Genomic DNA, 16,589 nt, shown 5'->3' with positions numbered 1-16,589 from the left:
ATGACTCAGCAGTTAAAAACAACCGCTTTAGACTATATCAAAATCTAAATCGTCCATCGCGTTACATGACTAACATCTTGAAAAACCATAGACGGAAAAACAGAATCGACACCATTCTTTCCCCTAAAGCTATCCCTCTGTCCCACCCACAAGATATTGCTAACTCCTTTGCCACATTTTACGAAAATCTCTACAATATCAATCAAAACTCACCCCTCCCCCATCCTAATCCTCTAGATATCACTTCTTTTCTGGCCAAAATTAACCTCCCGAAACTAGATGAGGATGACAGATCTTTTCTGTCATCCCCCTTTTCCGAAAAAGAAACTCTAGAAGCCATAAAACACCTCAAATCCTTCGAGGCCCCTGGCCCCGACGGATTTACGAATAATTACTATAAAACTTTTGCTGAAATCCTCACTCCTCACTTGACGAAAATCTTTAACACAGCCTCTACTGTGGGTTACTTCCCTAAGGAAATGCTTGAGGCCACCCTAATCCTTATTCCCAAACCCAATTCAGATACCACTCTTATGAAAAATTTTAGGCCAATTTCGCTAATAAACACAGATATCAAACTTTATGCAAAACTACTATCAAACAGACTGAATTCCATACTCCCCAAACTGATCAATAAAGATCAAATTGGGTTCATAATCAATAGACAATCTACAGACGGCACCAGAAGATTGATCAATCTTATAAAACTCATCAATACACACAAAACCAAATCCGTCATAGCTTCTCTTGACGCCGAAAAGGCTTTCGACAGATTAAATTGGGATTACCTCTTCGCCACCCTACATAAATTCGGCTTTCACCATGAACTAATTACGAGCATTAGAGCATTATACACCGACCCAACGGCCAAAATATATGTTAATAACCACCTTTCAAAAGTTTTCCAAATATCCAACGGCACCAGACAAGGATGCCCACTTTCCCCTCTTCTCTTTGCCCTAGCAATTGAACCCCTAGCTCAATCTATTAGAGACAACCCAGATATCCAGGGCATCAAAGTAGGGGATAAAGAATATAAAATTTGCCTTTTCGCTGACTACATTATTCTCACTTTATCAAACCCAATTAAATCAATTGTTAGAGTCCAAGAACTTCTGCAGAAGTTTTCGGACATCTCCCATTTCAAAATCAACATAACAAAATCCAAAATGCTAGCATTTAATCTGGACAACACTCTAACCAACTCTATTAGTCGCTCATGCCCATGGAGCTGGACTACAGATTACATCACATATTTGGGAATCAAATTTACAAATAAAGTCCCTTCCCTCATACCTCTAAATTTAAAATCCCTCACAGAGTCCATCTCTAAAGACCTAAACACATACGGGGAGAAAAACCTCTCCTGGTGGGGTAAAATTATAATTTTTAAAGCCTATATCCTCCCCAAAATAATCTATTTTTTTAGATCTCTCCCTCTACCCATTTCCACCTCTGCCCTTACCAATCTTCAACTCATGACCAACAATTTCGTTTGGAACGGAAAAAAAGCCAGAATTGCGAAAAATGTTTTATATGGCAACAGGAGATTTGGAGGAGCTGGCCTTCCAAATATTTCGGCCTACTACTCCGCATTCCTTGTCAAAAACAGTCTCCACTGGTGGTCAACCGTGGATCCTCCGGCATGGGCCGACATTGAAAAGGCTCTAAACAACAACAGATCTCCTTCTTTTCTCGTTCTGGAATCCATCCTTCTTAAAAAGGTTCTCTCCACTACTCATCCAATCTTTCAAGCTACCCTGGAAGCTTGGAGACTCCTAGCTAAACAAAAAAGTAGCGTCAAGAATACTGCCCCATTAGGGTCTCTATCTCTCGTTGTTATAGCGTCTCTTTTTGAGTCAGATCTACCCTCAATCTGGTCTGACCACGGTATCAAAAAATTCAGAGACATTTACGGACACAACCACATCTATCCCTTTAGCGATTTGAAAAATAAGTTCAATATCCCATCATCATCATTTCTTGACTATATTCAACTAAAAGAAATAGCAACCAAACTTAAAAAGAAAGACGCAAAACCCTCTGAGCCTTTCTCCAATCTCATTAATAACATAAACCACTGCCTTTTCTGGAACATTTCATATATTTATATGTGGCCCAATAAGTGCCATGAATTTACCAAAACAAATAATATAATCAAGTGGGAGACGGAACTTGGGATAAATCCAGGAATAGAGGACTGGGAACAGGCATGCTCCTCCTCCATGTCCGCCACGTTATCCATGTCTCTCTTGGAAACCCACCAGAAAATTATTTCACGTTGGTACTACACACCAGCCAGACTAGCCAAGATATACCCTGAGATCTCCCCATTGTGCTGGAGAGGATGTGGACATCACGGGAATCTTTTTCACATATTTTGGCACTGCCCAGTGATCAAACCTCTCTGGAGAAATATTTCTCTCCTAATAAACTCCCTTCTTCAAAAACCCATCACCCTCTCTCCCCAATTGGCCTTGTTTTCTATTACCTCACAAGAATCACGCCAAACACTTTCACCTCTAATAATTCTCATCCTCCTTATTACCAAAAGCTCCATAGCTTTTAATTGGAAAAGACAGGATATTCCAACAATTGAAGATATAAAGGAAAAAATCTCCTTACACAAATCTTTCGAACTAAAACTAGCCACTATTAATGATAATATTAGCCTCTTCACTCATAAATGGCACAGATGGATTACATTATTTCCTACAAGCTAATTTTATAGCAATTGCTGCACTGATATTTTGTTGTTTGTTCTTTGCTCCAGAGACAATCTGACTTGTATTAAACATATTATTATAGCATGGTTATGGTTATAAAATAACCTAGTCAATTATATCTCACAAATATTGTTATATTAATAAAAACCTGTTCGGACCAACTGGTCCTTCCCCCCTTTCTTCCCTTCCCTCCCACCCTCCTCCTGAGACCTTCCTCATTATTGTAAAACTCTCAATAAAATTGGTTTGAAAAGAAAATATTTATTTGCAGGTCATAAAAAGAAAAAGAAGAATAAACGAAAAAAGCAATGAAATAAATATATAAAAATATAAAATGATAGACCTGTGCTAGAACTTATAAAAAAAGCAAGAAGGAGCAGTAAATCACAGCTCAAACCATCATCTTAAATGGGCAGACGAAAGAGAACGAGAAAAAGAAGAAAAGAAGAAAATGATGGATAATGAATATACATATATATATTAAAAATATTCTTTTATTCAATATAATAAAAATGTTTTAAATGTTTTATATAAAAATATTCGCATAATATGTACTTAATAAAAAATATTAGAGATAAAAATGAGTTTGGTTGATAACTAAGCTGTGATATTGTATATATGTGATACCTGAGGTGTTTAACAGGACACACTAGGATACAGCTGGATTTAGGAGATATTTTCTGGTCCTTCAATAAGAATAATCATAAGGCTGTATAGCACAGGTTGCTATTTTATTTGCACAATTGCATGGGCACTTTTTCGGCACTTTACAGTTTTTAATGCCCAAATAAAAGTTAAGTTTTAATAATATTCATACCAATTTGCTACAGATCACTCTGAGTGGATTTGCCCTGACTTCCACACCAAAGATCCCTTTGATAGAAGCCTGGGGTGAGAATCAGAGTGCTGAGGGATTTACCCTATCTTCCATACCGGAGATCCCTTTAATAGAGGCCTGGGGTTAGTACCAATGCGCAGAGTGGATTTGCCCTAACTTCCTTACCGGGGATCCCTTTAAGAGAGGCCTGGGATCAGAACCAGAGCGCTGAGTGGATTTGCCCTAACTTCCATACCGGGGATCACTTTACGAGAGCCTGAGATCAGAACCAGAGCGCTGGATGGATTTGCTCTGACTTCTATACCAATGATCCCTTTAAGAGGGAAGATATGCCTATATCATGAAGGATGTGTGATGAGGATATAGTAATGGGAGGGGGTGATTCATTTCTGTTTTGTGCTCTCTGCTTCTTTCTGGGGGCAGACAGTGGCTGGGAGCTTATTTTCCCAGGGATGCTAGATTTCTCCCACCATGTCAGTGTCTGCTGAGGTGTTGTCAAGCGGGAAAACTTGCTCATAGCAACCAATCACAGCTCAGCTTCTTTTAACCAGCTCTGTTGAAATGAAAGATGCTTTGTGATTGGTTGGTGATACACACACACACATTCAGTTTTATATATAGAGATCTATCTATCTATCTATCTATCTATCTATCTATCTATCTATTATCATCATCTGTCTATCTGTGTGTGTAATGGAGTGTGGGTTGGACAAATGTAAAAGAGGAGGTTGGACAGAAATGACATCACAAATCTTTTTTTTTTTGTTAAATAACATATCTTTATTTAGCTTACAAAAACGCATACAAATCCGCAGGCAAAACCGCACTGAAAAACAGCATCAAATCCGCGGCAAAAACGCATCAAAAACGCACCTACGTTTTCTACCAAGAGCTGCGTTTTTTGTGTGGAAAAATCCACGGCAGAATCCGCAACGTGTGCACATACCCTAAATGTGCTTGTGAGGGGGGGCGCCACACTGAATTCTTGCCCCGGGTGCCAGAAAGCCTCTGCATACAAGGATGTGAGACATATCAGAATGGGGAACATTATACCAGAATGGGGACATTATACCAGGATGGGGAACATTATACCAGAATGGTGACATTACACTAAAATTGGGACATTTTACCAAGAAGGGAGACATTATACTAAAATGGGGACATTTTACCATGATAGGGACATTATATCAGAATAGGGACATTTTAACAGGATGACGACATTATACCAGAATTGGGGACATTGTACCATGATACCTCTGTATTTAGGTTAAACTATCACATTGGCACTTTGCAATAAATAAGTGGGTTCTGGGTTGCAGTTTGGGCACTCACCATCATTGCTCTTGGATGTAGATGTCTCTGACATACTGTAGAACAGAATATAGACTAGGGCACAAATATTTGTACAGGAGAACACACGATATGACTATAAAAGACTGCATAAACACTTTATGTGTCAAATACGTGTAGCACAAACCCGCACAGTAATGAGTATGTGACATGGCTGAGCGATTGCAAGCCAGCAAGCATGCAGGTGTGCGTGAGAACAGCTCAGCAACTTTCTGCTTCCAACTCCTTTCAATGGAACAGTATTAGTACATGCCTTTAATACAATTAGATTCTAACTCCACTCACAACCTAAAAATTTATTTATGGCTACTGTTGATTCCTATGTCCTATTCCCCATGTAACACTCCCATAGATGCTGAAATCTAGACATAGTGCTATCAGGGCAAAACTCTTAGATCCCCCCTTTCTTATATAAAAGTCTGGTGTTATATTCCTGTGGGCTTGTTGCAAAGTGTTTTTTTTGTCATGAAATGTCTCAGTAGCACAATGGACTATAAAAAGCTGAGACGCAGAACATATTATAATGGCCACATGAGAGTGAGAAGTCCCTCTTGCAGTGGAGGCATCATACTTAGTTGGAGGAAGACTATGGAGGCATTATATTGTGTGTGAGGACTGTGGAAATATCAGACTGTGGGCAACTGTGGGAGCATCATACTGTATTGAGGGACTATGGAGGCATCAAACTTGGTTGGGGGGAGGGCTGTGGAGGCAACATACTGTGTGTGTGTGGGTCTATGTGTTGGCAGAGGATTATTCAGGATACTCTCCAGAAGCAGAGTTTCTTTATTCAGTAACAAACAGGAACAATATATGATAAGCTTAATAGATCAGGAATAAATCATTTGTGTGTCTCTATCTGTGCAGCAACTACAGCAGGCTGCTTCTCTCATACACAGACACAGGAAAAATGGGAAATACAGTCACATGCTCTCCCTGTGTGAGCCTCTGGGAGTTTTTTTTGTTCTAACTTTATAAACAGCATACAAATCAAGCAACTAAACACTCATAGACAGGAATGAAGTTGTTGCACCAAACATATTCCAACACCCCCACTCAACAACTACTTATCCTATTAGTCCCATTATGGTTCTGAAGTCCACAAACTTGGCTCTTGATAATGTCTTTGTCATACTATCAGCTATCATCTTGTCAGACTCGCAATAAACAAACTCGAGTACACCACGTTCCACTAAGTCACGTAAGTGGTGATGTTTTATATCAATGTGCTTAGTGCTTGCACTAATCTTCTTACTGCTGGCAAGTTTAAAGCATCCTTGGTTGTCTTCATAGATAACTGTTGGTTGAGCTAATGGCTTATCAAAATCTTCCATAAGTTGTTTCAACCAAATTACTTCTTGACTTGCATAAGCAGCAGACATATATTCTGCTTCTGTAGATGATAATGCGACTGAGACGTGATTTCTGTTGGACCAAGAAATTGAATTTTCTCCTAACTAGAACAAGTAACCACTTTTTCATTTCCGATCACTTGAATCTCCAGCTTCGCAACTGGAGAAAATGTAGCATCAGCTCAAAAATAGTCCTGGTGATGATTAGTCCAAGCGTTATTGTCCATTGTTCATTCCTGAGCCATGTTGTTAACTATATACAAGTAAGTTCCTGGTCACACATGGTCCTGTGGCCCAAATGTCGTTCAACAGGTTATTACGAAAATCTTTAAAAGTTCATACAGTAAGTCTCTGTAGGCTCGTATGCTTAACGGTTACGTATTACATTACATATTCACATATCTTATGCACTTTACTAACATGCGGAACCTTATGGGGGTTTGACCTTGGGTACTACGGGTAGACTTATGTAGCACTGGTATTGCTGGTGACCTAACCAGATTTACTGTGCTTGCTACCACTGATGTAGTGTGCTCTTTTTCAGCTATGCTACGAGTGACCCTACGTAGCACAGGTATACCTGATTTTCTACGACTACTGATGCTCACCTTGGGCATGAAAGATTTGCCGATGACAGGGGATACATTTTCTTGCTCCTCAGCTCCTGGGGTGCCATATTTGCACCTTACCTTTTGTATATTCGGTTCCATTATCTGCATGCAGGGCTTTTGGCATTCTTCCAAATTTGTTAAACATTACAGCAAGATATTCTTCAAGTTTCTGTGGAACTTGATCCTTACTGCGAAGCAGGTAGGTGACTGTATATCTGGAGTAGTCATCAATAAATGTGGGAAAATATCTCTTCTTGCTAGGAGTTTGGACACTCATTGGACTGCATACATCTGTATGTATCAGATGCAGTGGCTGTGCAGATCTAGCTGTGCTTATTTTAAGAAAGGATTTTCTGGACATTTTTAACTTTAAGACAGCTAGTGCACTTCATCATTTGACTACACTGGTTGATTTCAATACCATTTCCAAGTTGAGCTAGCTTCCTTACTGCTTCTGGGTCTCTGTGCCCAAGAAATCTGTGCCATACATGGATACAGATCTTTTGTAGATCTTGTCTAGCACTATACACTCTTTCTTTGCATTTTATCTGATAACGTTCATCTTGGATTTTTCCTTCTGCAAGAGTGTAACCCTTCTTTGAGATGATGCAGCTGTTATCTTTTAAACTACCTACATTCCCCTTTTGCGTAAGCTTCTTTACTGACAGAAGATTGCTTTCAAGGCTGGGAGCATAGAGAACATCCTTAATTGGGATCTTTCTGCTTTGTGCTGAGGAAACTGGACAGTGGAGATAGCAAACTCCTACTCCTTCTAAAGTAATATTGTGACCATTAGCTAAGATGACATTTTCTGACTTGCTTTCATTAAGGTCAGTAAAGAAATTCTTGTTATTTCTCATACGGCTTCTTTCGCCAAAATTTATACACCATATTTGCTTTGCAGATGGGCCTGTACTGGCACTAAGTGCAGCTTCAGCACATGCAGAATCTTCCTCTACAGATGTTTTAACCCTTTGGTGACTGTTCTGCTTTTTAAGTTGACTCATTCTTGCTTTCAAAATTTGCAGCCTGCTTTAAGGTGGCCAGTAGAGCTGAGCGACTTTGCCTTTTTTCGGGTCGAGTCGGGTTTCATGAAACCCGACTTTCTCAAAAGTCGGGTCGAACGAAATCGGCTGATTATCGTGAAAAATCGAAGCCCGACTGAAACACGAAACCCAAAGCAAATCAATGGGGAACCAAGGTCGGCAGGGAGTGGAGGACAGGAAACACACCTACAGTGCCCATTTTAATGCCAAAAACATCAATTCTTATTACTTAAGCTTGTCAACCTTAATTTACTTTATAATAATAGTTAGGCATTGAAAACTGGGGGCTATTTGGCTAAAGTTGTGGGGGGGGTAGGGCTGGCTCCAGATTTTCGTGGGCCCAGGGCCAAAGAGTGTCAATGGGCTCTTTTAACACATGCCACAATTCATGATCCTCTGATACGGCAGAGAAATAGCGGTATAGTACAATGAAAAATACTTCACTTCTTACATCTCATGACTGATATCCATTTTAAATTCTCCAATAGCTCCAAAAACGGACAGTATATTACTCCATACAGTGTTATGGCCACCGCATAGTGCACTATACAGAGTAATGAGACCCATATATTTCTCCATACAGAATCATTGGTCCCATATAATGTTTGAAACAGTATGTGATGAGCTCCACATAATGCTACAGTATATGTTGGTTCCCATGGATGAAGCTCCACTGTGTTATGGGCCCAAATAATGCTCCATATATAATGGGCCCCATTTCTAATGCTCCAGTGCATAATGAGCCCAGTAAATGCTGCTCCAGTGTCTGATGTCCACCTTTGGAATGCTCCAGTGTATGGTGGGCCTCATATATCATTCTCCAGAGTATAGTGCTCCCCAAAAATTGCTCCCAACATTGAAAACAATTAAATAAGTCTCCTTGCTAGGGAATCCCCGTACTAGTCTGGACTCCTCCTCGTCCCCATCTTCCATCTCACTGCACTTGGACTGTTTAGGCAGAGGGCGTATAGACGTGATGTCATTGCGCTCTCTGACCAGAATGTCACTGTCAGGAAACGCTGAAGACGTCACGGCGGTGGAGCAAGGAGAGGTAAGTATTTCAACTTTGCAAATGCTGTGATCCTGAGCAAGCAGAGGGGGCCCACTCGTTGGTGACGGCACTGGCACAGGGCCCCTCATAGTACGCCGGTGTGTCTGACGGCGGTGTGCACTCCCACCATCAGAGACACTTGATTCTACTATGAGTGACCTTGTGCCAGTGCCGTTGCCAAAGAGTGTGCCCAGCCACCTGTTCAGGGCAATGGCACTCGCATGGGTGCGTGCGCCAGGTGGTGACCCTGGCCCTGTGGGGGGAGGCAGCCCAGTTAGGGAGGTGGAAAAATTGGCATATGTTGATGTTGGACATTCAGCAGCTGCAAATGGAGTAATTGGAGAAGTCCGCGGAAGAGGAGGACAAAAGCAAGCCATTTTTATGGCAACCTACGTGTCAGCAGGGCAGGGTGGGACAAAATCCTTTGAAACCCATGCATGGTTCATTTTATTGAAGGTTAGATCATCAACATTTTGGGTCGACAGACGGGTCCTTTTTTCTGTCAGGATTGATCCAGCAGCACTGAAGACTCGATCAGATAACACACTAGCAGCAGGGCAAGCGAGCTCCTGTAAGGCATATTGTGCCAATTCAGGCCAGGTGTCAAGTTTACTGGCCCAATAGTCAAAGGGGAATGACCGGTGAGGGAGAACATCGATATGGGAGGAGAAGTAGTTTGTTACCATAGTTGACAACTGCTGTCTCCTGTCACTTTCGATTAATGCAGTATTACCAGTCGTGTGAGCGGTACTTGAAAAATCATTCCACAACATGGTCATGAAACCCCTGTGGCCAACACCACTTCGGCTGTGTGCACCACGAACACCTCTTCCATGTTGCCCCCTATGGCTCGTTTTAAAAACATCACCGCCACTTGTGTGCTGGGAATGCCTCAAGCAAGCGGTTTACCAGAGTTGCTTGTTTGTTAGCCATTATTAGCTCTAGGCTCTCCTGTGGCATGATGTTTTGGAATTTGCCTTTATTGCGTGGATCCAGGATGCTGGCCAACCAGTAGTCGTCATTAGAGTTGAGCGACTTTTGGTTTTTTAGGGTCGAGTTTTGTTTCGTGAAACCCGACTTTTCCAAAAGTCGGGTCGAGCAAGATCGGCCGATTATAGGGAAAAGTCGGGGTCGTCCCGAAACACGAAACCCAATGTAAGTCAATGAGGAATAAAAGTCGGCAGTGAGAGGAGGACAGGAAACACACCTACAGTGCCCATTTGAATGCCAAAAGCATCAATTCTTCTTACTTAAGCTTGTCAACCTTAATTAACTTCATAATACAAGTTACGCACTGAAAAATGGGGGTTATTTGGCTAAAGTTGTGGGGGGGGAGGGCTGGCTCCAGGTTTTCATGTGCCCTGGGCCAAAGAGCGCCCCTTTAACACATACCACAACTCATCATGCTCCAATACGGCAGAGAAATAGCGGTATAGTACAATGAAAAATACTTCACTTTTTACATCTCATGACGAGGCCCATCTATTTCTCCATACAGAATCATTGGTCCCATATAATGTTTGAAACAGTATATGATGAGCTCCACATAATGCTACAGTATATGTTGGTCCCCATGGATGAAGCTCCACTGTCTTATGGGCCCAAATAATGCTCCAAACATAATGGGCACCATTTCTAATGCTCTAGTATATAATGGGCCCTGTAAATGCTGCTCCAGTGTCTGATGTCCACCTTTGGAATGTTCCAGTGTATGGTGGGCCCCATCTATCATTCTCCAGAGTATAGTGCTCCCCAAAAATTGCTGTCCCAACATTGAAAACAATCAAATAAGTCTCCTCGCTAGGGAATCCCTGTACTAGTCTGGACTCCTCGTTGTCCCCATCTTCCATCTCACTGCACAGTATTTCAACCTTGCAAGTGCTGTGATCCTGAGCAAGCAGGGGGGGCCCACTCGTTGGCGACGGCACTGGCACAGGGCCCCTGATAGTACGGTGGTGTGTCTGATGGCGGCTGGGCCGAACCTGCACTTTCATCTGCAGCTTCCTCTTTCTCACCGTGTAAGATGGAACTGTATATGGGAAGGGTAACCTGAGTTTCATCAGGGTCAGATTCAGGCCGTGTAGCGTGCGAGGGGAATGTAGTGGTCTGGGTCAATGTACCAGCAGATTCATCGAGCAGTGGCTAGGCATCAGTGCACTTGTGTCACCCCCAGGAGTACGGTCGCCACAGTGGCATTACCTTCCTCCTAGGGAGTGTGATGTCATGCTTGGGAGCAATGAAGGATCTCTCTAGCAGGTTAACTGATTGGGCGGCGTTATTCCCACGAGTCATGACCCTCCAAACAGCGTTCATGAAGGCAAAGTGTTTGTTTTACGTGGGCAGTATGGTTGCAAAGCTGAACCTTAAAGGAATGTCCAGAAGGGCACCACCAGGAGTGGAGCCTACGGTTAAATTCGACTCCACCTGGGAAACCTCAACCATGCCAGCTACAGAACAGATGCACACATTGCAAGCTTAATTCCTTTAACGAACGAGACTCCGTCATGCCCCGCGGTCCGAGTCCGGCTTACTAGAGGGACACGTGAGGCTCTGGCACATGAGATTGGCCAATAACTGGTGTGTCATGCCCTTACATGTCCGTGGCTGCATGTGCGCTACACTGAAAAGGCCAGCGTTTGTCGCTTACAGGTGCAGATAACCCGCTGAACAACGTTAGTGATGGGGATCACTGATTACAATTATTACCCGCGAACGATGATTTCCCAGTAAGTGCAGGTCAACTGCAGTTCCGGAATTAGGCCTAACCGTCATTCCTGAAAAAATGAAAAACTTACGTGTGCAAACCACAGGTGCTGTAGCTTGCTTAACAGCTCGCCAGCCGTTCTCACGCCCAGTATGGATTACACGTGATTGCACAAAGGTGAGAAAGGGTACCGTATCCCCGGATAACATGTATGGATAGCGTACACATTCAAAATATACGTCTATACATCAGGAGGCAGGCTCAGACGGTGTCAGGCACAGTATGGATTTGACGGCCCAGACTACACAGCGGAGGAGCAGGGAGAGGTAAAGATTGCAAATGCTGGGGCCCTGCCCAAGCAAGGGGGGCCCACTCGTGGGCGTCGGTACTGGCACTGGGCCCCTCATAGTACGGCGGTGTGTCTGACGGCGGGTGTGCACCACCACCGTCAGAGACACTTGATTGCACTATGAGGGACCCTGTGCCAGTGCCCGCGCCCAAGAGTCGGCCTACCCACCTGTCCAGGGCAACGGCACTCGCACGGTGTCGTGCGCTAGGTGGTGACCCCGGCCATGGGGGGGGGGGCAGCACAGTTAGGGAGTTTTAGAAAGTGGCATATGTTGATGTTGGACATTCAGCTGATGCAAAAGGCGAAATAGGTCAAGTCCCAGGAAGAGGTGGACCAAAGCAAGCCAGTTTTCTGTCACCCTATGTGTCATCAGGGGAAGGTGGGACAAAATCCTTGGAAACCCATGCATGGTTCATTTTAATGAAGGTTAGATCATCCACATTTTGGGTTGACAGACGGGTCCTTTTTTTTGTCAGGATTGATCCAGCTGCACTGAAGACTCTTTCCGATAGCACACTTGCAGCTGGGCAAGCGAGCTCCTGTAAGGCATATTGTGCCAATTCAGGCCAGGTGTCCAGTTTAGCGGCCCAATAGTCAAAGGGGAATGACCTGTGTGGGAGAACATCGATATGGGAGGAAAAGTAGTTTGTAACCATAGTTGACAACTGCTGTCTCCTGTCACTTTCCATCGATGCAGTATTACCAGTTGTGTGAGCGGTCCGTGAAAAATCAGTCCACAACATTGTCATGAAACCCCTGTCTCCAACGCCACTTCTGCTGTGTGCACCATGAACACCTCTGCCAAGCTGCCCCCGGCCCGTACGGCTCGTGTGAGAACCATCACCGCTGCTGTGTGCTGGGAATGCCTCAAGCAACCGATTTACCAGAGTTGCTTGTTTATTAGCCAATATTAGGTCAAGGTTCTCCTGTGGCATGATGTTTTGTAATTTGCCTTTATAGCGTGGATCCAGGATGCTGGCCAACCAGTAGTCGTCATCGTTCATCATTTTGGCAATGCGGGGGTCCCTTTTTAGGATCTGCAAGGCATAAACTGACATGTGGGCAATGTTCCCGGTGTCAATGATGCACTGCGAGTGCTGGGTGGAGGAGCACTTTCTGGCAAATCCACATCCTTCCAGTCACGCACAAACCCTGTACCAGACCTTGCCACGCTAACATTTTCACTTGCCCCACGAGATGCATCCTCCTCCCCTAAGTAATCATCCCCATCATCATGCTCCTCCTCCTCTTCTTCCTCCACCTCGTCCAGGAGAGGTCCCTGAGCAGACAATGGCTGAATGTCATCAAGGATTCCCTCCTCCTCTTCCTCCTCGTCAACATTGGCTGCTGACGCCTGCTCCTTAAGGTGCGTCAAAGTTTGCATGAGCAGACGCATAAGTGGGATGCTTATGCTTAGGATGGCGTCGTCTGCGCTTACCAGCCGTGTGCATTCCTCAAAACACTGAAGGACTTTACAGAGGTCTTTCAGCTTCGACCACTGCACACCTGTCAACTCCATGTCTGCTCTCAAAGTGCCTGGCCGTGTATCCTCCCACAAATGCATTATGGCCTGCCTCTGCTCACACAGCCGCTCCACCATGTGCAGGGTGGAGTTCCACCTTGTTGCAATGTCGATAATGAGGCGGTGGTTGGGAAGGTGGAGCAATCGCTGCAGCTTCTGCATACGAACGGAGTGTACAGGTGACCGGCGGATGTGCGCGCACAGTCTTCGCACCTTCTGGAGCAGGGCTGTTAACTCCGGATAATTTTTGAGGAAGCACTGCACCACCAGGTTCAAGGTGTGAGCCAAGCAAGGTATGTGGCTGAGTTTTGAAAGGGCTATGGCTGCCACAAAATTACGGCCGTTATCACTAACTACCTTGCCTGCCTCAAGATGTACACTGCCCAGCCATGACTCAGTTTGTCGCTTCAAGTACTCGGCCAGCATCTCGGCGGTGTGTCTGTCGCCCAAACACATCATCTGCAACACAGCCTGCTGACGCTTTCCACTAGCTGCTCTATAGGGGGACACCTCGTGTGCAACAGTGGCAGCTGCAGATGGAGTGCTCGTACGACTGCGCTCTGTGGACGAGCTTTCGCTTCTGGAGGAGGAGGAGGAGGAGGGTCGAACGCCTACAGCCAACTGTTTCCTATGCCGTGGGCTAGGCAGCACTGTCCCACCACCGCTGTCCCCTGTGGACCCTGCATCCACTACATTAACCCAGTGCGCAGTGATGGACACGTAACGGCCCTGGCCATGCCGGCTGGACCATGCATCAGTTGTGAGGTGCACCTTTCCACTCACTGACTGCTTGAGTGCATGGACAATGCGGTCTTTTACATGATGGTGGAGGGCTGGGATGGCTTTGCGAGAGAAGAAGTGGCGACTGGGTAGGTCATAGCGTGGTACTGCATAGGCCAGGAGTTCGCGGAAAGCTGCGCTTTCCACCAACCGATAGGGCATCATCTCAAACGAGATTAGTTTGGCAATGTGGGCGTTCAAACCCAGTGTACGCGGATGAGAGACTGAGTACTTTCTTGACCTACTCATAGTGTCTGGGAGGGTGAGCTGGACTTGAGAGCTGCATATGGTGGAAGTAGCGGTGGACGGGGCGTACTGAGAGAGGGTTGATGATGGTGATGGAGTTGGTGTTCTTTCTGATGGCCTAGAATCAGTCTTTCGTTGATATAACAGTGGGATTCCCTGACTGCTGTGGCCTTGCAACGACACCTCAACATTTGCTGCTGTGCTAACCGGTGGGCTTACAGTGGGGGAAACAATGTAGCGTTGTTGACTACCTTCTTTGTGATCAGTTGCACATGTGGCACTTGAGGTTTGGTGTTGTGTCCACGCTTGCAAGTGCATGCTGGTTAAATGTCTAAGCATGCAACTGGTATTCAAATTTTTCAGATTTTTTCCCTCGGCTAAAGGTCTTTGCGCACTTCTTACAGATAACCTAGGCCTGATCATGAGGATTTTGTTCAAAAAAGTGCCACACTGCACTCTTCCTACTTTGGCAGACATTTTGCGGCCTAGCACGCTGTGTTCTTTTGACCCTCTGGACAAGCTGTCCAGCAACTCTTTTGATTTTTGGGACCTGTCTTTGGAGTGCTCCGGGCCTGCCAGATAACAGCTGTTGCGATGTCGATGTCTGCTGTGGATGCTCCTCCTCATCTGAGCTATTGGAAGCAGCACTCTCTTCCCCCAATGGATGCCAATCTGGGTCAACAACTGGGTCATCCATCACCTCCTCTTCAATGTCATGTGCACCTTCCTTTGTGTCACCGTGTATGGTGGTATAGTGTGCGGGAAGGGGCACCTGAGTCTCATCAGGGTCAGAATCTGGCTCTGTACACTGCGAGGACAATGTACCAGCAGAATCATCTATCAGCGGCTGTGCATCAGTGCACTCCATGTCAGATTCATCTTGGCCTGGGTAATTCACCATTTCACTTGATAATCCAGGCATGGTATGTGAAAACAGCTCCATGGAGTATTCAGTAGTATGGCCTGCATCATCCTTCAATCTTGGTTGGGGTGAAGGACACAAGGAAAGGTGTGGTTCATGAACATGAGCCTCCAATGACGAATCAGTGCTTTTATTTTTTACAACTTCAGAAGAGGAGGCGATAGAGCTGGAGGCTGAGTCAGCAATGTAAGACAAAACTTTTTCCTGAAGCTCTGGCTTTAAAAGCGGTTTGCCAACTCCTAGAAAACTAAGCCTTCGAGGCCTTGTGGAGCCAGACGATGACGCAGGCTCAACACCTCCTGCATTTGGTCCTATTTTGCTTTTGCCACTACCATCAGATCCACCACCAACACCATCATTACCAGCTGCCAACCCCCGCCCAATTCCACGGCCTCTTCCACCAGCCTTCCTCATTTTTGGTAGAAATGTAGACAAAATCCAACAAACTATATAGTAATGTAAAACAAGGTACAAGGTGTCTATAGGACAGGGGAGATTTTGAATTTCTGCAGACACTAGTGGACACTGGACACTTTTGGATTGTGTGAGGCCCACTGAATATCAGAGCGCTATGTCACAGGCTCGATGGCACAGGTGTGAAAAAAGTGACTACAGGATAAGGGAGATTTTGAATTTCTGCAGACACTAGTGGACACTGGACACTTTTGGATTGTGTGAGGCCCACTGAATATCAGAGCGCTATGTCACAGGCTCGATGGCACTGGTGTGAAAAAAGTGACTACAGGATAAGGGAGATTTTGAATTTCTGCAGACACTAGTGGACACTGGACACTTTTGGATTGTGTGAGGCCCACTGACGCTGTATGGTGTGAAAAAATGCACGCTCAGTACCTCAGCAGGACAAAAAAAAAAATTGGGATTGCTTTTAAAAAATGATTTTGCAGAGCAGTGGGTAAACAGCAATGCAGCTGTCAGGAAGCCTTAGAAGGCAGCCTAACAACCAACACCGCTGATCCACCACAATATAGCCTCCCCTTGCACTGCACACACAGTGACTGGTGTGTTGTACAGGCAAAATCGCTAGCAGCAGAAGCAGTTTTTTTTTCTTCTTCCCTGCCTAACGCTCTCCCT

At 44.7% G+C, this 16,589-nt stretch overlaps 1 long non-coding RNA gene across 2 annotated transcripts in view; it reads left to right on the top strand.

The window, feature by feature from the left end:
• The window catches only part of LOC141095378 (uncharacterized), a 110,197-nt gene extending 107,037 nt beyond the window's left edge, over positions 1-3,160 (top strand). For both annotated transcript variants that reach the window (XR_012233369.1, XR_012233368.1), the window contains one exon: positions 2,998-3,160. This is a non-coding gene — a long non-coding RNA (uncharacterized lncRNA). The remainder of the gene's footprint in view (positions 1-2,997) is intronic.
• The last annotated feature ends 13,429 nt before the right edge of the window (positions 3,161-16,589 follow it).

The sequence above is a fragment of the Dendrobates tinctorius genome, unplaced genomic scaffold (assembly GCF_039654945.1).
Source record: "Dendrobates tinctorius isolate UK_male_01 unplaced genomic scaffold, ASM3965494v1 ptg000069l, whole genome shotgun sequence".
Taxonomy (NCBI): domain Eukaryota; kingdom Metazoa; phylum Chordata; class Amphibia; order Anura; family Dendrobatidae; genus Dendrobates; species Dendrobates tinctorius.
The sequence above is the reverse complement of the archived record's forward strand: the minus strand, read 5'-3'. Positions and strand labels throughout refer to the sequence as shown.